Consider the following 22,905-nt stretch of genomic DNA (forward strand, 5'->3'; position numbering starts at 1 on the left):
TACCTTTCAAAGGTCTCAGGTACGCAGGGAGCTCCAGCAACATACTATTGCCTCTATTGCCAACCCTTATATGAGGTCTGGGATGTGGGGGATTCTGACTCCACACCTTCCAGTCACTCAGGGGCATTGCATGCACCTGAGGTGCCTTGGATTGCCCCTACCTTCCCACCAGGTGCTCAATTTCTGGTTCAAGCTGTGACTTAGCAGTTCTGCTACACATTTTTAGATTGCTCTGTCTTGATATCACTGCAGCATTGTCTGATTCAGGATTTACAACATTTATTGACAGCAGGAAAACACATTCCTCCTTAAAACTCTATAATTCTTCAGATTACAATGCTGACTGTGATCTCACTGCCCATTGCTCAATGTCTAAACCATGCTGTTTAAGTTGAATAGATATTTCAGGATGATATGTAAAAAGATTTGTTAATGCTATGAGATCGATTCACTGCAATGAATTTAAAACAGAGAATAATTACTGACGTGTGTCATTGTATCACACAATCTGTTGATACACAGTCTTGTTTGTAAAGCCTTAAGGGATACTAAAGGTCCACCATAAGGTAACCTCTAAACAGAAAAGTAATAAAATGTGCCAATGAAGAAAAAACCAATATTCATGATAACACACAAGGAATTATGAGAAATATTTTAATAGTCATCCATTCAGTGATAATTTTTCTGACTCACCTCATTAGTGCACTCATTGTCTTCAACTACAGTTGCAAAGCATTGTCCAAAGTCACCTCTCCATCTGAGTGATGAGAGCAGGGAGTTTCTTCTTCTTCTTCTCAAGTTGTGCACCCATTGGAGCAGTGGGAGATGGACCTGCACAAAGGGGTAGAATTGCTCAGAAAGAAATGCTGGGAAGAAGCAAGCATTCTCCAGCCAGAGAAGGGAGCAAAGGAGCCTCTCCTGGAGCCTCATCACAAGACATATCGCAGGCAGCACCTTGCATGCTCCCTCTATCCCTACTATGAAAGTTTGGCTGGAGGATGATGGAATGGCACCATGTCCACTCTTCTATCCTCAGGAACTGCATAACCACATGCTTGAAGCACCTTTGTTCTTGAGAGCTAATGCTGCAACTTGCAGGTCCTCAGCCAATTCTGTGTTTACTTTCCCTTCCTGCACAGTGCTGATCGACAAAGACAGATGCATAAGCAAGAGGGTGAATAAATTGGGAAAAAGATTTAAGAAATGAACAAGGCAAACTCCATTCACTCCAGTAATCTACTTTCAATTCAGTTCTTTCAATTCAACTCCACTGAAGATATCATGGCCCAGAAACAATAGGTTCTCTCTATTCTCACATTGCAAATAGTAGTTTGTTTGGTTTAAAAAAAGTAATGCCAATTAAATGTCATCACTTATCTACATACAAGAAGAACATGAGACAGCACACTAATTTTACACACATTACTCTTTATGTAACTGGAAATGAATCATAAATGCATATGTATAGAAGGAATACATGTAGAACTTCCTCTACTTTAAATGGCTCTTCACATTTTTTCTCTGCTCATACAAAATGCTTTTTGTCAATATTTTAATTTCAGTTGGGAAGGGTGGAATCAAAGAGTGACATCTGGGAAAATTATTGTCAGCAAACTGATGACTACATATCATAACTCAGAAATAATGTAAAGAAGGAAGAAACTTGACACAAATTTTAAATTTACTACTAAAAATCAAGAAGACATATTTAGAAATAAACAGAACAATATTCACCAATGCATAGTATTGTAAGATGTATTATATACATAAATGATCATTTCTGTAATCCTAAGAATACTAATGAAGCAACTAATAAATAAAATAAGCACCAAAGGACAAGAATATGACCTTAAAGTCCTTACTCAGCTGCCCTATTAACTTTCTGAACACCACTGAAAGTGTGTGTCAGCTGCTTAAATTAAAGAGAGAGTAATTAAAATTACACAAATAATAGGTGACTGGGGTCAGTCTCCATCACCCTATCTCCTATATTTCAGAGCATTTTACATTTTTTCCATCAATATACAATCTTAATTTTCCCTGCACATCACTCTTGGTTTAAAAACAAGTTATCATGATAAGCATAGCTGTTCACTGATGGTCAGAGCACAAGTTTGGGAGCTATGGTCAAATCTCTTCCTACAGTGTATCAGGTGAGTTGATTTCTTTGAGTATCTTTCTGTATCTTTTTTTAAGCAAGTGCTTTGAGTACTGGGAAAGGGAAAAAAAAAAAAAAAAAAAAAAAAAGAAGAAGAAAGAAAACTCAGATCTATGTTTCAGATCTATATCTAAGATCACTTTTTCCATGACACGTAGCAAATGAGCAAAAAAGTCATACTCATGCTCTTCTCTTGGACATTAAAAGTCACAATAGAACAGAGAGAGCCTTAATAATAGCCCAGACTTTCGTATTTTTACTGTAATAATAATAATAATATTAATAATAGTAATAATAGTAATAATCATAACAATAAAAGACATGAAAAAGCAAGAGTGGGAATGGAACCAGACAGGACAAAAAAAAAAAAAAAAAAAAAAAAAAAGGCAAAAAAAAAGGTTCTGACCAGAAACAGTTCTTTCCTCAAAAACACTGAGAGGCTTCTCTTAATGCCAAAGCATTTTTCAGACTTTGCTGTAAGTCATTGCACAGGTACAAATTATTTAATAATAACCATGCTGAAAATCTCTAGTCATTCTAGTACTGTCTGTAAAAAGTATTTTGAAGGCACAGTCTGCACACAGCATCTAATGCATGTCTTCAGCAACTCCTGGAATGCAGTAAGTAAGTGGAGTTATTATGTGCTGTTAGTTGAGTGCATTGATAAGGGAAAGGGGAAAGTTCTAATGTAGGTACCTGCTTCCTTTTCTAGGGGGATTCTCACCCCACAGAGGCAAGAGAGAAAGCACCGAATCCAATACATGTCTGTGTTCCACAGGTGGTCACACCAGTTCTGTCCCTTTCACTTTGTAGCATCAGTCCAACTCCCTGTGATAATTATGGAGGATTCAGAGACAACATAAGGAGGGATCAACAGACTTTGAGATATGAAGCTATTATTACTGTTCATCACATTAATAATTATTCAAAACCTTTGCAGTTTCATATATTGACTCATTGGAGATACCAATGCATCTTTCCCTAATTTTACTAACCTTAGTGCCACTAAACCTTTTTTGTAGCTCCCTCTGTGTGACGAGTTCCCTTAATCTGTAATAAAATTCACTCCTCATTAAATACTCATGATTATTTTTCCAAAGGATTGATCAGAATGGAAAATACTCAGTCTTTTTCTTCCATGGTCCCACCTGTACAGGTCAACACATTTTTTTGTTGAAGGGGGATTTGTATGTGCATGTTAAAGTTTTGATTTCACTGGGATCTTCAGAGATTTGTAATGAAGTCCTGCTGTTAGTGCTATTAGCAGTAGGTCTGGAGAGCCATACATGACATTTGCTGTATTATGCCTTAGGGCCTCTGTGAGAGGCCAGCTCTCTCATCTGGAAGAGATATTCTGATCAATGGTGAGTAAGACTGATTCATAAAGTGAACCCTTAATAAGTAGAAAAGGAATTCTCCCAAAATACTGGCAGAAGAGAAGAATGCGGGTGAACACAAGCAAGAGTCGGCACAGGCTTTAGCAGTCTCATGTCTACTCTCACAAATTTCAGCTTTTTCATTTTGTCTTTCTCCCTTGAGTTGCACATGCAATTTCATCAAAGATGGAAATTTTGTCTTAGAATTTACATAGCAGTAAATCAGGTGGACTAAAATTAGAACAGAAAACTGCAAAACACAACAAAAGAAATAACAATCAACAACAACAAAAGGAAAACAGGTTGACTACAACTACTTTAAACATTGTAGCTCTTACAAAATGATTAATATCTTTAGCTCTGGTAACATCCAAGGAAACATGGTGTTTATCTTTGATATACTGGTACTTTTTTATTATGTTTCCAAGGCTTTTGTCCATGGAAAGTCTACTGAGAGTGAAGATCTCCAACAGAGTGGAATGACTCATTTGGCACAAAATATAATTAGACTAAACTAAACCAATGAGATTAAGCCAGTCTACGTATCTTTCACCTCCATTCTGGCTCTGAAATTCTCCTTTATGTGTAGCTCCATAGAAATCTTACTCTGCGTTATACTGATAGGATTCAGCTATGCCACTTAACCAACTATTAGAGATGATGGGGAGTTGTTCTCTTTTTGTGAAAACTCAAAAATGTACAATTCTGCCTCATGACAGAAGAACACAGTGGTGACTACACACTCCTCTTGCCAGTAAAGTAATCCTCCCTCCAAATCATGCCTTCTCCTCAGGAAAGTTGTGACAGGCTAAAATACACTCCCTGACCATACCCCACACCTTGTTGATGAGAGCACTTCAGTATAGACTTGCTGCTGTGTAGGGTGATTTCTTGTGAATTGGGCCTTGGATGTGCATGCCTGGAGGTCATGTTAGGGCCACCAGCATCCAGCTGCCTTCTGCATAGCCATTCTACAGGGGGAATGCTGGCAGCTCTAAGGTAGAGCACTGACTGACAGAAGATCTTTCCTTAGGTTTTTGTTCTACAGGTAAAGTTTAGAGGTTTTCCTCTGTTACAATTCTTTTCTCAAGCAGTTAATGAGCTGTAGTCAATTCTCTCCTCAACTATCACATATGGAAACTAAGTAAGCCAATATAAAAATAGAAGTCTTTCTATCTGTCTATCTATCTTCTCACTTTTCTAGTATTCATCTCTTTCTTGTATTTTTGTCACTTCTCAGTAACACTGAAGACAGATGGGGAATGTAGTTTCTTACAAAGTCATTGCTGGTTAGATTGTCACTGAACTTGAAAGGACTTTATTGCAGCCCTCCTAAAAATTGTTACTCTTCAGTATTTTCCTAACCACCACCTTTTTGTGATGGCTGAATTTAAGAAGGAAATTGTCATTTTAAACAGTCTGTTTTTATAGCAACTTATCAAACAGTGGCCTTTAGCTGTTGTTTTGTGACAGCCACTCTATTAAAATCCTGATGTAAACAAGTGGAGAAGGTGAACTAGAAGTGCAGATATTTGCACAGCATTACTGTCAGGTAAAATTTTAAAGATAGGTTTTATGAACCCATTATTTGCAGTCAAGGCTTTTGACTACAGCATCTGAAATCATTTAAGTAGACAAAGTGTTTTGTCAAAACATACTGCTGGGAGTCAGTATGTAGCTTCTTTTTATGTAATTCAGTTTGGCTCTGTTGTTTGCATGAGAGAAGGATATCTAGCTGGGCAGCAACACTGGAGCTGTGTATGATCACAATACGGTGACTTTCCACTGTAATTAATGGTAAATGCCTTTTGTTTTCATTTGGTGCCTAATGCATGCATAATTGTACTGTACATACAGACGTACCAAGGGAGATGCTTGAGGGCTTCTAAATACAAACAACAAAACCCAAAGATTTTTACAGTTATCTTTGTAGGAGTGGGAGGTGCATAAGAATGTGTGCCTGCTTTAAAAGCACCAATCTCTCTGTTTTGCGCAGCATAGCATTTGAGAGAGATGGGCATTTTAAGGAATTAGAGTTATTGCTGCTCTTTCAGCCCTGAGCCCCCACCCAAGGTGATTCTGAACAGGACTGCCCTGTGCATGCTGGCTTGCTGTGGCCCTCTGAGGAGCTGTACAAGGGCAGCACTATTAGAGTACAGTACATGCTAGCAAACCCCTCTTCACCCCATAAACCACTCTGAAATTGCTGAGATTGTCTGCAAGTTAGGCAGCTTTCTGAAAAACACAGCCTAGACATTCACCAAATATTTGCCCAACCACTTTAGAAACTATCTGATCTTCACATCTCCAGCTCCACTACTTTATCTAGAGCAGCAACAGCAGCACTGAATATGACTAGGGAGTTAACCAGAAGTTCACAAACCTGATGCTGTTTGCTGGGGTTATCCTGAGATGCGAGGCAGTACCCCTTAAATGTGAACTACAGTTATTTCATATGAATTATCATTTTGCCAAGCCATACCTTACAGTGTTTTTCATTTTAATTTTGATTGAAACCAGAATTTCTCCAAAAGACCTGTATAGTTTCAAATGTAATTTCCAAACTTACTTCACTTAGATACTGCTGTCAATTGAAACCATGATGACAGGAGGAGGAAAGGCATTTAGCTCCTCACACAGAAATAACATACCATTTTGAGGTGTAAACCACACAGTTTCAAATAAGCTAAAGTAAGCTAAAGTAATAAAGCTGCAAGACATGAAGACCAGCTCTTCTCCATTAGCATATTGGCAGAACATTAGTAGATAAATGGAGAAATCTGCAAAGATAACGAGAAGAAGAAAGCATTTATCAGGCAGTAGCAATGATGAGTGTAAGAGGAGTAAGCTAAACAGCGCAAAAGTTGTCAGATAAAAAGTCAGCAACTTCTTGCAGTAAGATTATATGTCTTTTAGCAAGTCCTTTCCATCCAGATTTTCCTTTTAGAACTTTATTTTGATCTGCTACACATCAAAGCCAGATAAATTATGTAAAATGCTCAGGCGTCCTTTGCCCAGACATAATCCTACATCTGTGCACATAAATCAGATCATTTAACTAGTTATTACATAGAATAGAGATCGAGAAAGCTAACAAAAGGAAGAAAGCCACAATCACCGATGTATATAACCAAGAGCTGTCTACACAACCATTTAATACCATTGTAGCAGCATCAGTTAATGAAGTGATTAGAAGTCTAGTACTGTGTATATGATTTATTTGAAGATAACTCCTACCTTAGCATAGCATCTAGCTGCAAAGATGGTGCTGCTGTAACTGCACTCCACATAGGTCACCAGAAATCTCTTATCAGTTGATCTCAGTTGAGCCACAGAGCTGTAATATTCATGTATTTGTAGTACCACTTTTCAGTTCAGTACTTCCTTCATTTCAAAATTAGTCCTGGTTACACCATTTAATCTATGTTGTTTTCTAAGCCAATTACTTAGTGCAATATGATGGCTTTTAGTATACCAGCCTGAAGTTCTGCTCTGCCACAGCTGCAGAAAGGGCACTGAAATGGCATGCCACCAGCCTAGCTCTGTTTGGCCCTGATCCAGCATATCACTTAAACACCTGTTCAATTTAAAGCATATGAGTAATCCCATAGAAGACAAGATTATAAATTCTTTGGACAAGTTCCTGCCTAGACTCGTAAGCTCTGAAAACAGAAGGGAACATCCAAACATCTTGTCTGACCTCTTGTATACCACACAATTTCCTTCAGTTTTGTCTTGCTCTTACTTTCTTTAGGAGAAAAAAATCCAGCTCTAACGCTTAAATTTTTGATCATGGAGAAACTACCACACTTCTGCATAATTTTTTCAATAATTAACAATCCTTGCCAGGAAAAGATATACTTTTTTTCAATCAAGATTTTACAAGCTCCTTTGGATTCACTGAATACTGTTGTCTTTTTATTAATCAGACTGAAGAAGCACAGATTATCACATTTCTGTTTCATATACACACTTAAGGACTGCAATTAAATCAGTGCTTAATTTTTGCTTTGATGAATTGAGACTGCACATTTTGAGTTTCCCAGTATACAATAGATTATTTGTCTTCTAATCATACTCCTGTCCCTTCTCAGATCCTTCTTGTGTTCTGCATCTCTACAAATCTGGTTTCTGGAACAACACAAGGTATTTCCAGAGAGGTCATTGCCTCACCTAAAAGGCAGTGGAGATTCCTGCTTATAGACCTGTTTTTCTTCAACAAGTGTAAGGTGGGATCTTTTGGCTCAGGTTCACACTAACAATTTTCACAGAAGTGACAAATCATGCTTCACCTTCCAGCCAATTTTTTCACTGTAACTTTTCCTGGATAAGCACACTCTTCTTGATGCATCCCCACATGTACTTTTTTGTACCTCGTTGTATGATCTTACCTTCACTGAAATGCAATTTGGTTGTGCCTAACTCAATTGTTCTCAATGTATCCTTTAAGAATTTTCATTATTCCGTAATCTCTTATTTATATGTTGCATTCATAGTCTTAGCGATGTCTACAACTTGTGATGGTTTTCTTCTACACCATGAATTAAGATAAAAACAGATTAACAACTCACTAGAAATATGTGTACTCAGTGGACAGCTCACTATTTGCAACTACATTTTTAAGAACAATGTCATGTTTAATATATTTAGTATGTACCATATTGATCTTGTAATGTTCAAGTTTTGTAATAAGATGTTTCATGAAATCAAATCGAATTTTACATAAAAACTATTTCTCTCTACATTTTTATAACATCCTAAAGTTCTCATCAATATATATCAAATTACTCTGACAAGATCTAGGTTTTATTAACCCTTATTGATTTGCTTAAATTATGTCATTCTTCTTGCATAATATTACAATCTCAATATCATGTTAATATCTGCTTGTAGCTAACATCCATATACAAGTACAAAATGCAATACAATAATTATTTATATATTATTATTGTAAAAGTTTGTGATAGAAGTTTGGAGAACAAGATAGTAGATACACAGTTGTGAAGAAAGAGCCCTGGACTGACAAGACAGAATATTCACCTTGGGAACTTTAACTTCTCAGAGGTGAGAAAAGGTTGGGAAAAAAAGAAGAGAAAAAAGCTGTCTCTAAGGGAGAAAAGAAAGGATTTAAAATGTTATTTTAATGAAGAAGGAAAAACGGTAAGGAGAGGAAAAAATCAGCTATCAAAGATGCTCAGAAAGACCATAGAACAAAGCAGAGTGGGGGTTGTTAGAGATGACAGAAGAATATTCAAGGTACTTGTAATGCTAAATAGAGGACTCCAGGTTGAAGGATGAGTGACAGAAAGCAGAACACAAGAGCAAGGCACTAACCTTGTGTAAGCACTGCTTCTGCGTAACTAAATACTAATCATAGTTAATCACTGGTATACACAGGAGAAACAGAAGCCGTGCACATAGAGAATGCAATCTCATGAAATCTACCCACAGAAGTGACCCTGTCTACTATTTCAGCCTCCTTTCAGGAACCCTAGCCATAGACAAACAAGGAGTGATGCCAAAACTGGCTGGTGCCATTGACAAATACAAGAAAGTACTGGAAGTTGGCACAGTGGGCATTTTCAGCTAAATCTGGTTTCTCTTTTCCCAGAGAAGAGTACTTAAAAAAATGGAAAAAAAGTAGTCTTTGGAGAAGGACCCTTTTAACAAGATCTTTTCTGTTTGCTTCATTCCCCTGTGAGGGTTCAGAGCACTGGAATTTCTGTAGGCCTCTGTTTGAAAATAAGCAGCTAATGAAAAGGTATGTGCATGGCTTACTACCCTAAACTAGTCCTCTTAGAATATCCTGGGATTTGCCAAAGCACTAAATGACGTTGGCATAGAACACTTTAAGGGAAAAGTCACCTTTATTCTTTGCTTTTCAGTATTTAGAAATGTAGCTTCAGTTTCCTTTGTGTTTTTTGTATGAAAGAAATTCATTTTGAATAGAGATGGGTCCATTTCTTTAGTTTTGATCTCAATGGATACCGAAGCTGGACTGCTGCGCCTTCCAACTCTTGCAATTTCTAGGGGAAGAGAGGGCAGCCAGGTTTAGATGAAGGGGACTGAGCAATAGCAAAAAAAAAAAAAAAAAAAAAAAAAAAAAAAAAAAAACTTAACACGGAGAATCTCAGTTTCTGAGACTAGCAGTGGTAATGTAATGCTTTGCTATTTCTATGAGAACTAGATACAATTAGAACTTTGCTGACAGTCTAGGCTACCTTATTTATTTCCAAGTCAACAAAATTCCATGCTTCAGTGAACCTTCTAAACAGCCATTGTAACATGTGAGTCTATTGTGTGCTTCTTGAAGACAAACCCATTCAGATGCCCAGGTTTAGGCAGAACATTGCAGACACTTGATGCCAGAGAACATGTGCTACTCATTGGAGAACATGATCCTTGGAGATCACAGGTAAACCTCATTTTCCATATGCTAGCTCTGACTGTAGCGATTTTTTTGGTCATAATGGTTTTTCAGATACATGGTAGAAGTACAAAAAGCCACTGCTGTTCAGGGAAGTTCTGCATGTGCTCAGACAGCTTTTCTTCCTCCACTTTGGATCTATTCCATCCGCAGTGGTAAAGCATACTGTGGAATCCTATGATGATAGGAGCAGTCGTTTGTCTGATAGAGCCTTATCATTTGATCGATAGAGCCTTTGTGAGAACAGAGAGCTCTCTTTATCAATGTATGCCTTTAGTTCAATAAACTAGGTCTAATTTTCCACTGAGAGATCTAAAAACAGCAGAGAACTTTTGCATGGTACAATGTTAATCTTTTTAGCTAAAGGTTTGCTTGACTGTAGTGAGTTTTCTCCCTATTCTAGCATTGGGGGTAGGATTTCCATAATCTGCGATTTAAAGTAAGTGATACTGTGTTTGTAATCAAAATAGTGTTCTATTGCATGTCAGTACTTGATGCCTAATTAAATAAACAAAATTTTAATCCAAATTAGAAAGAGAGGAGAGTGAGAGAAAGAGAATAACCAGTAGAATACTGTGGAGATGAGAATCTTGGCAACAGTAAATGAACAGAAACACTTTGGGAACCTGCTAAGCAAGTATACACAATAGATTTTTTTATCCCAAGTATCTCTAAGAAATTAAGATTTTCCCAATGTTTTTTAAAATGAGTCATCTCTTCCTGCTTTATCTTTGCAATGGTATGAGTCTGTGAGAGAGCAATTCTTTTGTACCTGATGTTGAAATTTATCCTGTATGTCTTGCATCATTACTGCCTATTGACTGCAGCAGAGAAAAAGACATTTTAAGAAAATATGTTTCAACGACAGAGCAAAATAAACAGTGGAACATACAACCAATAATTCATTAAATAAGAAGTCCAAGCTTTTATCTGGCTCTTCAAACACATTTTAGGCACTTCAACAAGATTAGAAAAACACTTTTATGCCAAAAAAGAAGCTCCTTTAATCACTTCTCTCTAAGAAGATACCTGCATGAAAAGAAGAGAATTAACCTCTCTGCTGCCACTACTCCCTTGGCTGCAAAAAAAAATAAAAAAAGAAAGAAAAAAGCATTTGTAAAATTTCTAATCCATTTGGTTCTGTCAGATGGAAACAGTTATGTTTTAAAAAACATTAATCATACAGGAAGATATTTTCAAACATATATCTTGCTGAAAAATTCTTGGTGAACACCAGATTATCATTAGTCCATTCTAATGGAACAGTAAGCATCCCAATTTTTGCAAATACTAGAAATAAGACCAGTCCATCATGATCGTTATAGTTTAATACTACTTTTGTTTTTTAGTTTTATTTACCATACTGCAGTAAATGGAAAGCAGGGAGAGAGAAATACTCAAAAACTTTTAGCAGTTTAGAAAGTAAATGAAGGCAGGAGAGAAGAGATGAACTCTATCAAATGCATGCTTCTTGATTGACTGTATGTATTGTACTGAATACAAAATAGTTAAATTATGTGGCCAAAACCAAAAGCAAGGCTATATATATATATATATCAGTTAAAAGCCTGAATGTCAAGCAAAGTCTTCTACAGACTGGATATCTCTGCCCCATTCCCTGCCTTTTCCTCTGTCCTCAAACCTGGCCACAGTCAGCCTCTTGCAGATGAGAAGTTCAGCTGTTGTACCATCCCTTCATTCCTCAGTGAGAAAGGATTGGTGCTAATGCGGAACGTGAAAGCATACTTCTGGACCACCCTCTCCTGCTGCTGCCAGGTGGTCTTACTGTCTCAGAACAGAAAGCACCTGTGGTTTTTATTTTTGTTGTTGTTGTTTGTAAGGCCTGCTTGCACAGACTGGCATAGGTTAAAAATAATAGCCTCAGGACTGTCTATACCACATCTTTCCTGAAAGGCAAAAGTTCCTTAAAATTTTTGTCATCCTTTTGGAACTACCCTGCACTTCTTGATCCCAAAATACAGTGAAGTAAGACTACGTTTTAGTCTGTTCAGACCCATCAGCACTGCCTTCACATCACAGCAGGTATCCTTCTCATTTTTGGTTTCTCCAGACAGTAGGAAAACTGGATACTTCACTGACATGATAGGCATGCTTTTGATGGGGTCCTACTACTATTGTGTCCAACAAGTCAAGACAGTGCAGTTAAGGAAGATGTTTTTGTGAAAATGATAGAATATGTGTTCAAGGGCAGTGAATAAGTTCCCTTTCAATAGAAGCGCACACTGTGTCCAGGAACAGTCAAAAGGGTTAAAATACAATCTTTCCAGATAAGTTTCTAGCCATATCAGGCTCAAAAAGTCAAAAGATTTGAAAGCTATTAGTACTTCTGTAGATCATCCTCTTCCAGACACTTTTTTCTTTTTTCCCCTTTAACTGACAGGTTGCAGTTAAAAATTAAAGTAAAAAGAGGCCCTCTTTTTGCTACATACTTTTAATGGAACTGAAGCCAAAATAAGTCAGACTAAATTATGGGAGTAAATGACCTCCCGGGAAGCATAATACCAAATTCCAAAGAACTGTAAAGAGTTTCCTTTGATCTTTTTAGCTTCACAGCCTGAAATTCAAAATCTGTATTTAATTTTAGATTGCATATGCCAGCTTTTAAGTTTCCTTTCTAACATGATATATCATTTTAAATGATAGGACACCTTTAACTTGTATTTCTTGAAAACGCTGACTATCCTTTCTTTATTCTTTTACACTATAAAAACAGATATAAATATCACTAATTGCAAAAATAATTTGGGGTTGGGTGCTGTAATGGATAAACCATTGACCTTCACTTAAGAGACTGTGCCTTCAAGCTCAACCTGAGTTTCTAAGTGAAATGACTTTGATCTGAGACAGAAGTAACTTCAGTTCAGTGCCCTAGAGGATATAGATCTAGAAAAAAGACAAGCTGTGCACTTCACTATATATTCCTGTTACAATTTAAGAGGTAGACAAAGGATGCTATTTTTCAAATGCAGCATAAAGGGCCTGTTTCTTTCTATGGCCAGAGTTACCCTGCAAGGACTGTGTTTGTAAACCAGAAATCTCAAAAGGCACAACGAGCTGCATTAGCTCTTGGCTGGAGAATTCTCTGACCTATGCACTTCATCATAGACTTTAGATATGGGAAGCTACAATAATGTCCCTCTTGAGTCCAGAAGAGAGCCACAGAGGTCTTTATGCAATACACAGCATGAAAGAAGGCACCTTTCTTGAGGAAAAGTAGATGGCAGCAGGTTGGTTGGATGCATAACATGCAAGAATGGCTGCTAACCTATGAACTTGTACTGGAAAAGCCCTAGGAAGAGTTCTTACATACAGTGTTTTGTTCTATGTCTGTCTGATGACTGGTCAAACAAGGGCATAAATATAGCTCAGAAATTTACAGTACAATAATGTTACAACTTACATCCTGGGGGAATAATTTATAATGCATAATTTATCCACTGAATTTAGTTTCTTCTTCTACTAATAAAGCATCTACAAACTGGTCCTAACTTCCTCACACTTGCTCTATTTTCCAAGTCAATCAGTGTTATTTTTTAAGCTGAGGGAATGATTTATAGAAGTCCTCTTGTATTATTTGGAGCTATAGTGAGATTATTTCAACTATACTGAGATAGCTCCAAATTATTTAGTTTAGGTTTTTTTTTTCCCTTCATTTTTCAGATTGTGAAAACCAACCAACCAACTTATTTATTTACCACAGCATTTCCTGTATGGAAATACCTGGAGTGAATGTAGCATTTTCTTTCCCATGAACCATAATAAGGGGCTCCACATTTTCTACAATTCTGAAAGAGTGGAGAATTTTTAACTGTTTAAAAAAAAAAAAAGAAAAGAAAAAAAAGCCCTTGAAGCAAGAGGTACAACTATATGGGGTTTGGGGTTAGTCACTATACATTCAAATCCAGACCTTATCTCAGCCCATCCCAGGCAGTAGTTATTGCTACCTTTCTTCTTCCCAGTGAATTGCTGACATCCAATCATCCAGTTGGTTTCTGTAAAACAGAAGTATCAAGTAATTTTAAAATAGATGAAAATAGAAACACTTAAACAGAACAACGTAAAATTAGGTTGGGCATGTCTTTCATTCACTGACAAGGTAATATAGATTGACGTGCTTTGAGATTGTGGGTGCTATTTTGTAAGCTTTTTTATTCCCAGCCCAAGTGGAGCAATTAAAATATTTACAAATAACCTTCCTCTCCTCCTTCAACTAAGAAGTTTATTGGTGCTTATTTAACAGCAATCCTGTCTGCCACTCTTCTAAAGAGACAGACCAGAACAAACACAATCTGGAGAACATTGCCAATTTCAGCAATTTCTTGGGTTCCGTGCAGGCCATCAATAAAATTCTAAACTTCCCCAAAATAGGGAATGTCCAGGCCTCATTTATACCCATCCTTAATGCTTTAATGGATGTTATAATTTGTTGATTCAGGCTTTCTTATATCTAATATTGCAACACCAGGAATTACATAAAGGTTAATATTTACCAAGCAGAAATATATTTGTCATTATTATAATTTAAAAAAAAACTTTCTACAACAACAATAAAAACCAACCTCTAATTTCTGTGAGAAAAAAAAGCTATGATTGAGAAACTCTAGATTCAGGAATCGGTAAGTGTTATATTATAATGAAAGATATACACCGTTATCTATTAATTTTGAACATGACATTTCATTCCCATGTAGAAAGTGTACAAATTCATTACAAATGCAAAAGCACATCTGTCCAACACCGCTGCACATAAGCATTTTCATGAGCTTGATGGGTAGTTTTATGACCAGCTGAGAGAAGAAAACTGAGCTGAGGATCAGATAAGACTTCCCATGAAAGAGCCAGAAGTCATTTAAACTTAAGCAGACAAAGCATTCCAGAACACATTGTTTTTTAAAGCGAAAGTGTAGGAGATAGAGACAATCATGTTTAAATTGTCTGACAGAAAGGCAATGAGATGTTACATATATTTAAGTATGTACACATTAGCAGATCAACAGATTTGACATTATTTCCCACAATTTCCTACCCCATCTGCTGTGGTCTTGCATCTGGTACTCAGGTGATGTCATACCAGGGTTGGTCACACTGCCTTCTCTCAGGGACACAGAGTGTCAGGGCTAACAGGCTTCCATTCATGATTTTCTTACTTCAAATCCATGCTCTTAAATAAAATAGGTACTGTGCTTTTAACAGCTTTATGAAAATAACTGCAGTAACTTTATGTCCTATTGGTGAATCTATGTGTTATGCAAAATATTTCCTTATAATTTTTACTCCCAATTTACGTTATTTTATTCATTTATTTATTTAACTGTTACAAAAGGTTTTTGACAAACTGATGGATAAGACAGTGCTGAACAATCTTAGGATCTCACTGGCAGCCAAGGAGTCTTCTGTTTCGTAACACAGAAGCATCAAACAATTTGGAGATGTAAAGAAACATGAAAGCATATGAACCACCATTTTCACTCTGAACTATTTCTCTCACATTTCTCAATCATTTTAAATTAAAAATTGGTAAATTCCTTCACTGTGAAGCATGTAAAATTTTACAGTTACATAATCTGATGCAGTGTCAGTCCATGACACTTTCATTATTCTATTTCTTTCTGACCTTGTTCTCGGTTTCATGTATGTAAATTAAGGGGAAGAACTGTCTCTCCTTTCGCAGTCGCAGTTATTTTGATCCTTCTCGGGATGGGAGACTGCATGTTTGTACACACACCAATGTGACAGGGTTCCAAGCTTCACCACAACAACTTTTAGGTACTGTGATAATGCAAATAATAAAAAAGCCACTGTTGATTTATGTCCTTGTGCATGCGAGTGTCTAATTAGTATTCAGAAGACACTACTTTCAATTGGATACATGGATATATATTATATGCCACATACGTGGTTCATACTGACAAATGTAAGTAATAGGCTTGTTTACTTGTTTGCATTTAATTTAAAAGAAAAAAGGCTTCTGATCATCCCTCTTTACAATTGTATCAAGTCATTGTCTCAGAAAACCCCCACATACATGTTCATTGAAATACATTCAAAGATAGGGCGTGATAAGTTGGACAGCCATTCTCTCCTTGTGGGGCTAATGTATCTCCCATTACCATTAAATTGTGTTATATGTGCATATTAAGGGAAGAATATTAGTGATTAATAACAACCTACATTTTCCAGTGTGCTGAACTCTTTCAGGAACTGGTGAAGGTCCCCAAAGCTAAACTGCACCTTAAATGCACATGTGTTGTACAGCATATCTTTAAGCAAACACAATGGTTTCAGTGATCGTTTCAAGGTCATTCCAGTGCTAACTTCTGACATACAACAATGTAGCTAAGTGTGCTTAAAAGTAGGAAAGCATATTAATTTCAAAGCTTACAAGTAGTGATGGCTGGTCTGTCCACAATTCCCAATTCAACCATTTTATACTCTAAGAAGAACTGAGGCTATTTTTTCCCTAGTTAATGATATTAACTAGTCATTTGTTCCTGAGAAAAGAAGGAAAAAGATGTGTTAGGCTTATAGTAACTTCAATTAGTTGTTAGCAAAAGATCTTATCCTGGTAGCAAAACCAGAAAAAAAAAAATCTTTTAAATTAATTTCAAGATGCCTACATTTAGAGAATGGCATTGCTTTAACAGAGCTATGCAAATGAGTCCAATTTAGCATCTTGTATTCAGCTGGAAACCATTGCTAAATGATCGGGATAGCCAGTCACAGATATTAAAATGAATTATATCTAATCTGAATTTTAGTCACGCTACATTAACTAATAGAAAGTTATTAACATTTCAAGAGAAAAAAAGCTTTTGCCTGCAAAATTAACAGTGGCTGAGATGTGACCTGTGAGCCATGCAGCCTGATCACTGTAATGACAGTGTAATGGCATATTTACATTAAAATCTCTGCAGCTAATATGTGATTCAGAATTGGACGTTAAGTCGAGGATTATTTAGTCTGGCCTGTTGGCCTTTCTCTAAGTAGTTTTTTTTTTTACTTCAATACAAATCTGAAACTTTTCATTTCATGACTATTTATGTGACTAGTTTCTATGGCTATGTCTCTCCATCTTTACATCAGCTACTTTATATGGTCAGCTTACTCTTTCATTTTCCCCTTCCTTTTTCCAACATATTTATCATTTTTTGTCGGCACGTAAAACTTCAAGAAACTCACATTAGTTACAAGCCAGTAGGGAAAAGGGAAATATTTTGCTACTTCATTTTTACTACTAACTTGCTTCAAAAGGCAGTATATTTTCATGTTTTCCTTCCCACACTTTTTAAATTCGCCCTGGAAAAAATGGATAATTCAAAGACATCGTTATCTGGATAGAATAAAATGTGCAATTATGCAGTTATTCTTAGCAGTCAATGACAACCTGACACAACTTCTCCTGCTACCAGTTCATTTGTACCAAAGCAAAGGCTTTAAAGTTATGGACGTAATAACATGGCAGTTGTATAATCTGTAGCATTTGTTAGATTTGTGACATATTTGCATATATGAATTTGTTTGCTTCTTTAAGAAATACAGCATCATTTTAAATTTAAAAAATAAAGTGCAATGAAATTATTAAGAAAAAAATGGATAAGACAATCCTCATTTAATAATAAGAGCATTCTTCACAACAAGTCCAATGTAAAGATGAATTTGAAATTGGTCTTGTGATTATTTGTACAAAACAGGACATTTTCATAAGGGCTCAGATTCCAAGTGGATCTTCAATTCTGAGGAAAAAAAAAGGCAAATGCATTTTATTAAGGCAAGTTTGTAGGGCTTTTTTTGTAATTGTAGTTTTTTTTTTCCTCCTTTTCTTTTGTATTAGATATGTGTTTCCTTACCATTTCCTATGCCCCTATAGGGAGATATTACTTTACTGTATTGTTTGTTTGTGTACTTTACTTGCTTGTTTTTATTTTTAATGTAACTTCGCTAAAGTGCTAGAGCTAAAAGTGGTAATTAATGACTAAAGAAATATATCATATAAATTACAGACCCATGTATATATTTCCATACACCAGGCAAACATATAAATTCACAAATTTTACAAAGTAGGTAATATGCTTGTCCCATAATTAGGCCTTCAGTATGGTCAGTATTCCCACAAATTTTGCTGCTGCTTTTCTTTCAACTCTAAATGAACAAGTTAACACTTGTGTGACTCCACTTTTAAACTGATTTGTTTTCTGTTTACAATAAATCTATGTTGTGATTTTGCTTCAGCTCAGAGATACGTCATTCACATGACATAAATGTTATCTCACCTCCATTTCCCAATTAGTAAAAGAGAATTAATATGGTGAAATCTGTTTGACTGACAAGTATCTTTGCAGGTAGAGTTCTGTGCACAGATTTGTAATAAACACAGGTATAAATGCACAGCTTCACCATATTCCTGAAATCTTTACTGTGACTCAGACATACAGTAAAAGCAGATTGAAGAAATAATTAGAAATTTGATCTGATATAACATGGTAATTAGCTGAACTTCATTTGATATTTCTGAATTTATAACTGGTTTTTTATTCAGAATGCAAAAATGGCTCTGAGCAAGTCCTACAGATACTCTTCTTCATGGTCCCAGCTGGACCACAACTGCTTTACCCCTCATAGTCAGTTGATCCTGGTAGCAGCAGGACCAAAACCGCTTCCCTGATATTATGGGGCTACCACTGAGAATTTTCAAGTAAATGTTTCCTTTTATTATACTTTTCACTTAGTCAGGTATGTGGTAAAGCTGTAACTATGCTGCAGATCAGACAGGACAGATACCACTACTGAAAATCAGACTAGATCTCAAAAGATAAAGCCAGAGAATTTGCCTCCGCCACAGTTGTAAGATTAAGTCGTTTCTTTCACTCACAGTGATGTATGAACTCTTGCACCATCACCACTACCGCACACTAGGGACCTGAAATACTCTCTCGTGGTTGCATTTGACTCTAAAAAATCACATTTTCCCATTTTGGTCAGAGCTTTTTTTTATTTTATATAGATTGCGTGTAATAATTACTGTCATTAATATCACTAATTTGAACATTTGCTGCACAAATGCCAGAATCATTTTTTATACTTTTATTTCTACAACTGCCTCAGCGGCATTGTTGTATTTAAATTCAAAAGCCAGTTAATTAACTGGAAACATAAGGAATGTAAAAATGAAACTGCATAATCTTTGATATCCCAATTGACTAGCAGTATCTGTGGATAGTAAGAGAGTTTAGGAAGATAAGAGGGAGAGGTATCTAAACAGGAGTGAGCTGGAGACTCAAAGATAGGTTGCCTATGCTAACTATCTTCTAAGCTTTGAAGACAAAAAAAAAATGGTGTGTCTCCAACAGCAGGCTTCATAAAACGGAATAAAAGTCAAGGGATGCTGAGCTTACTTTTGAGAGAGGAGACTAGAAGGATAAAGCCCTACTTAGGCCTGACATATTTCTAATGTTAAGTGGTTCTCAGAGAATCTCTCTGGAATGCTGTCTTCTAAACCTGGCAAAACAGGTCTCTGAGAATTCGGCAGAAAGAGTATCTCTCTCTCATTCAGTATTAGCTCCGTCCTCAGAACCACCTTATGAAAGCAGAGGTTTTTAGGGTGAAAACATTCCTTTTTATCACAGAGGCAGTTTGGTGGAGAGCCCACTTCTTTAGGAAAATGGCTAGATTCTCATACTTCATTAACAAAAACCTCAGAAGTCAAATGCTGATCTACCAGTTACTGCTGATTCCCTACCTATGAGGTATCACTGTCAATAAACAAACTGCCACCAAAATATTTTTTTCTGGATGTTTTTCTTTGTATTAGACAAGCTCATGCACTTACTGCTTTCCTTCAGGTGCTTCATTGCCACATACCAAGAACAGGCCAACAGACAACATTGTTCTTTGCCTTTGTTGTAAGAAAGATACGAAATTAGATCAGCTTTTGAGATGTGTGCTTAGCTATTTGAATATCTGCAATCTTTGGTGACAAAATAGTGAAGGGTGCTTACAAACATAAGAGAGCTATACTCCATTCTGAAAAGTTCACGAACGTTGTCTATCTCCCTACTGTCAGCAGTACCTGGAAAACGAGACTATCATTAAATATCTATATTATCATAATCTACCATGGTACAGGTAAATCCAGGTTTTTCAAGATTATCTGCAAAGAGACATAATCTTAAGATATCAAAAGCTCTAATTTTCAATAAATGAACTGAGTCTCTAATAGACCCCTTTTGAAACCATTTTTGCATCTTACAGGATTCATTCAAGAATTATTTTTTTCTCTTTAACTCCCTTTTTCCATTATTGGTCTCCAAGACTTGCTATATTTTTTAAAAATATTATTTATTGATTATGAGGTCTACCCACCATTTTGAACAGCCTCCATTCTTTATCTGCACATCTCTCCCTTATTCATCTCCATGACTTTCCTGACATTGTCGTATACACGAAAGAATCTTTCTGAAAAGTCCAGCAAACAACCCAAGCGTGTAAAGCAAATGAATAGCTCACCTTCTAGACCTTTACTAAGTCTAATTCACATTCTGAAGCTTACAAAGTCTGCATTACTCTAAATATGAAGAAACTTTAGATCACAAGCAATGGTCAACGCTAAGCAGTACACATACAACTCTGTGTAGCCATGAATGGTCTACACCATTACCAATGCTTTTTTTCCTTTTGGCTAGTTCCTCAGCTGCTTTGTCTTTTTTGTTTGTGTTTAAAACTGAAATTTCTTTCAGACATGCTCTATCAGATTCTATCAGGTCCTTGGCCTGAGTGCTGGCTTTTACTGTCATACAGTCATATATAAAAAAAATGGCCCAAAACATGCTCAGATATTGTCCTTATATTACACAAATCTTGCAATTTAGTTTCCTACTGGCTATTCCTTAATTCTGTTTTTCTGTTTTGACACTCAAGGCCTGGGCAAAAATGCCATAATTATTTAAGCTACATAACAAGGAGAATTTCTCCTAAATCATGCAGCCAAGCAGATGGAATCATCATCAACATGTGAAAAAGTAATAACCTACACATTAAGAAATGCCTTATAACAATTGTGGATTAGACTTAACAAAAAAAAAAAAAAAAAAAAAAAGGACACCAATTAAATAACTTGAAAGTATGTGTCAGCAAACTATTCACTTAAATAGCATTTAAATCCTTTTTGGCTTTCTGTGCCACCACTGTAGCCATGTGAAACATAGCTTCTGCCCTCAAGGGATTATAATTTCTGTAGATAATACGAGAACTCAAATAAGAGAAGAGAAAGATGAAAATCATCTGGGGAAAAGTGCTGTTATGTGCACTTCATCCCAAGATCAATGCTAGCATCTTTTCTTTCAAACCAGATGAGGAAGAAGAAGTCAGTCAGGAAGTGTGCAAGCATGTAAGGAACAACACCTTTTGTTCCTGGGCCTCAGTGAGAAGCTATCTCTTATAGCCAAGAACTTGGCCTGATAGAGCTGTAGGAGAGAAGGGATATGAGCAAGCCATCAAGCCACATAACTTCCATCTGACAGACTCTTCTGCTTTGGAAAGTCTACAGCAACTACCAACAGGAACCAGACCAAACACCCACGTGGTTTTAAACAAAGAGTTATAGGAAGGTTATAAGGTTATAGGTTATAAGCAAACATCCAAAAGAAAATTAAAGTGTATGCCAAAAGCTTGGAAAGATAACATTCAGTAAAAATGAATTTTTAGTCCTAAATAGTTGTAAATAGTCAATGAAAACAGAGATGTTATAATTATGAGACAAACAAGTGAGTCTGACAGAGCAGATTATAACAACAAAAAGAATAGATAGAAAGCTTACCCACATCCTGGGCTTGCTGCATAACTCCTAAGGAGAGATCTCCAGAAGAGATCCTTTCCCAGAGGTAGTCAGCTCTTAAATGGGTATAGGAGAGGTGCAGCCAGGCTCCACCCCTTCCAGCAGCACAGGTAAATTGCCTTCACCTGTGCTCTGTGTCTGACTCAGGTGATCAATCAGAGGTTCAGGCCATGATTCGGCAGTTCCCATATAGTCCCCTACCGTATTACTGAGAAAACATTTGTATCCAGAAGTCTGAATTCAGAAAATAAGTGTATATATATCTATATATATCAAAATAGTAAAAATAAAGAACATCCATGTTTTGCTCCCTGAAGTGCTAACTCTAGAATCCTTTCTACTGAAGCAAACTTTTGAGGATGATTCCTGACAACAGCCTCTGATTTGCCTTCCAGGTCATGCTACATTTCCCCTCTGTCTGTACACAGCATTTGTAATTACTAGTTATATTGAGATCTTGGCTGGTCAAGGAATATAACCGTTCTAAGCATGCACATGGAAGTGACTAAACTTAACTAAGGACACATATGCTTGAATATTAAATAAGTAAGTGTACCACTAACACTTATGTAACATAAAGGTTCTGGTGGTCTTTTGGCATAATCATAATACATTTGATTTACTTATATCACTTCAGACTTAAGAAGCACAAGATAATGAAAAGATAGAATAAAATAAAATTAAGTACATTCTGGCTAATAACCTATTGGTTCTGCAAAATATAGTTTAAATGTGAATTTCTAATACTAATCAGCTAAGTATCTCATACTGTATTTAATTTTTGTGGTATTGAATTGTGACCATTCATATATCACTGGGCAGACAATGATGAAAAATACAAACTTTTGAGTTAAAATTTTCTTTAAAAATTCAGTTTGTCCTTTACAAGGACACTTCATGTAAAACTAACTCACATTTCAGTCCTAAAATGTTAATGCACTACAAGGTTAATTGCTCCTATTAATCCATTAAACAAGAACTGTATGTCCTTTCTTATATTAACCATTATTTACTTTTTTCATTCTTCCATCCAAAGCCCACAAGCTCCTGTATTTGTTACAAAAACTAACAAAATGTTAGTTTGATAGATCTC

At 36.3% G+C, this 22,905-nt stretch overlaps 1 long non-coding RNA gene across 2 annotated transcripts; it reads right to left on the minus strand.

The window, feature by feature from the left end:
• Window positions 1-8,106: 8,106 nt before the first annotated feature.
• On the minus strand, window positions 8,107-21,831 carry LOC125697052 (uncharacterized). 2 transcript variants are annotated; one of them, XR_007378657.1, is made up of 5 exons: window positions 21,795-21,831; window positions 19,809-19,874; window positions 16,365-17,715; window positions 13,890-13,974; window positions 8,107-9,560 (listed from the first exon to the last, which is right to left on the minus strand). It is a non-coding gene; the product is annotated as an uncharacterized LOC125697052 (long non-coding RNA). The 2 variants fall into 2 exon arrangements; XR_007378658.1 differs by lacking the exons at window positions 16,365-17,715; window positions 19,809-19,874.
• Between the last annotated feature and the right edge of the window lie 1,074 nt (window positions 21,832-22,905).

Source organism: Lagopus muta, chromosome 8 (assembly GCF_023343835.1).
Source record: "Lagopus muta isolate bLagMut1 chromosome 8, bLagMut1 primary, whole genome shotgun sequence".
NCBI classification, from domain to species: Eukaryota; Metazoa; Chordata; class Aves; order Galliformes; family Phasianidae; genus Lagopus; species Lagopus muta.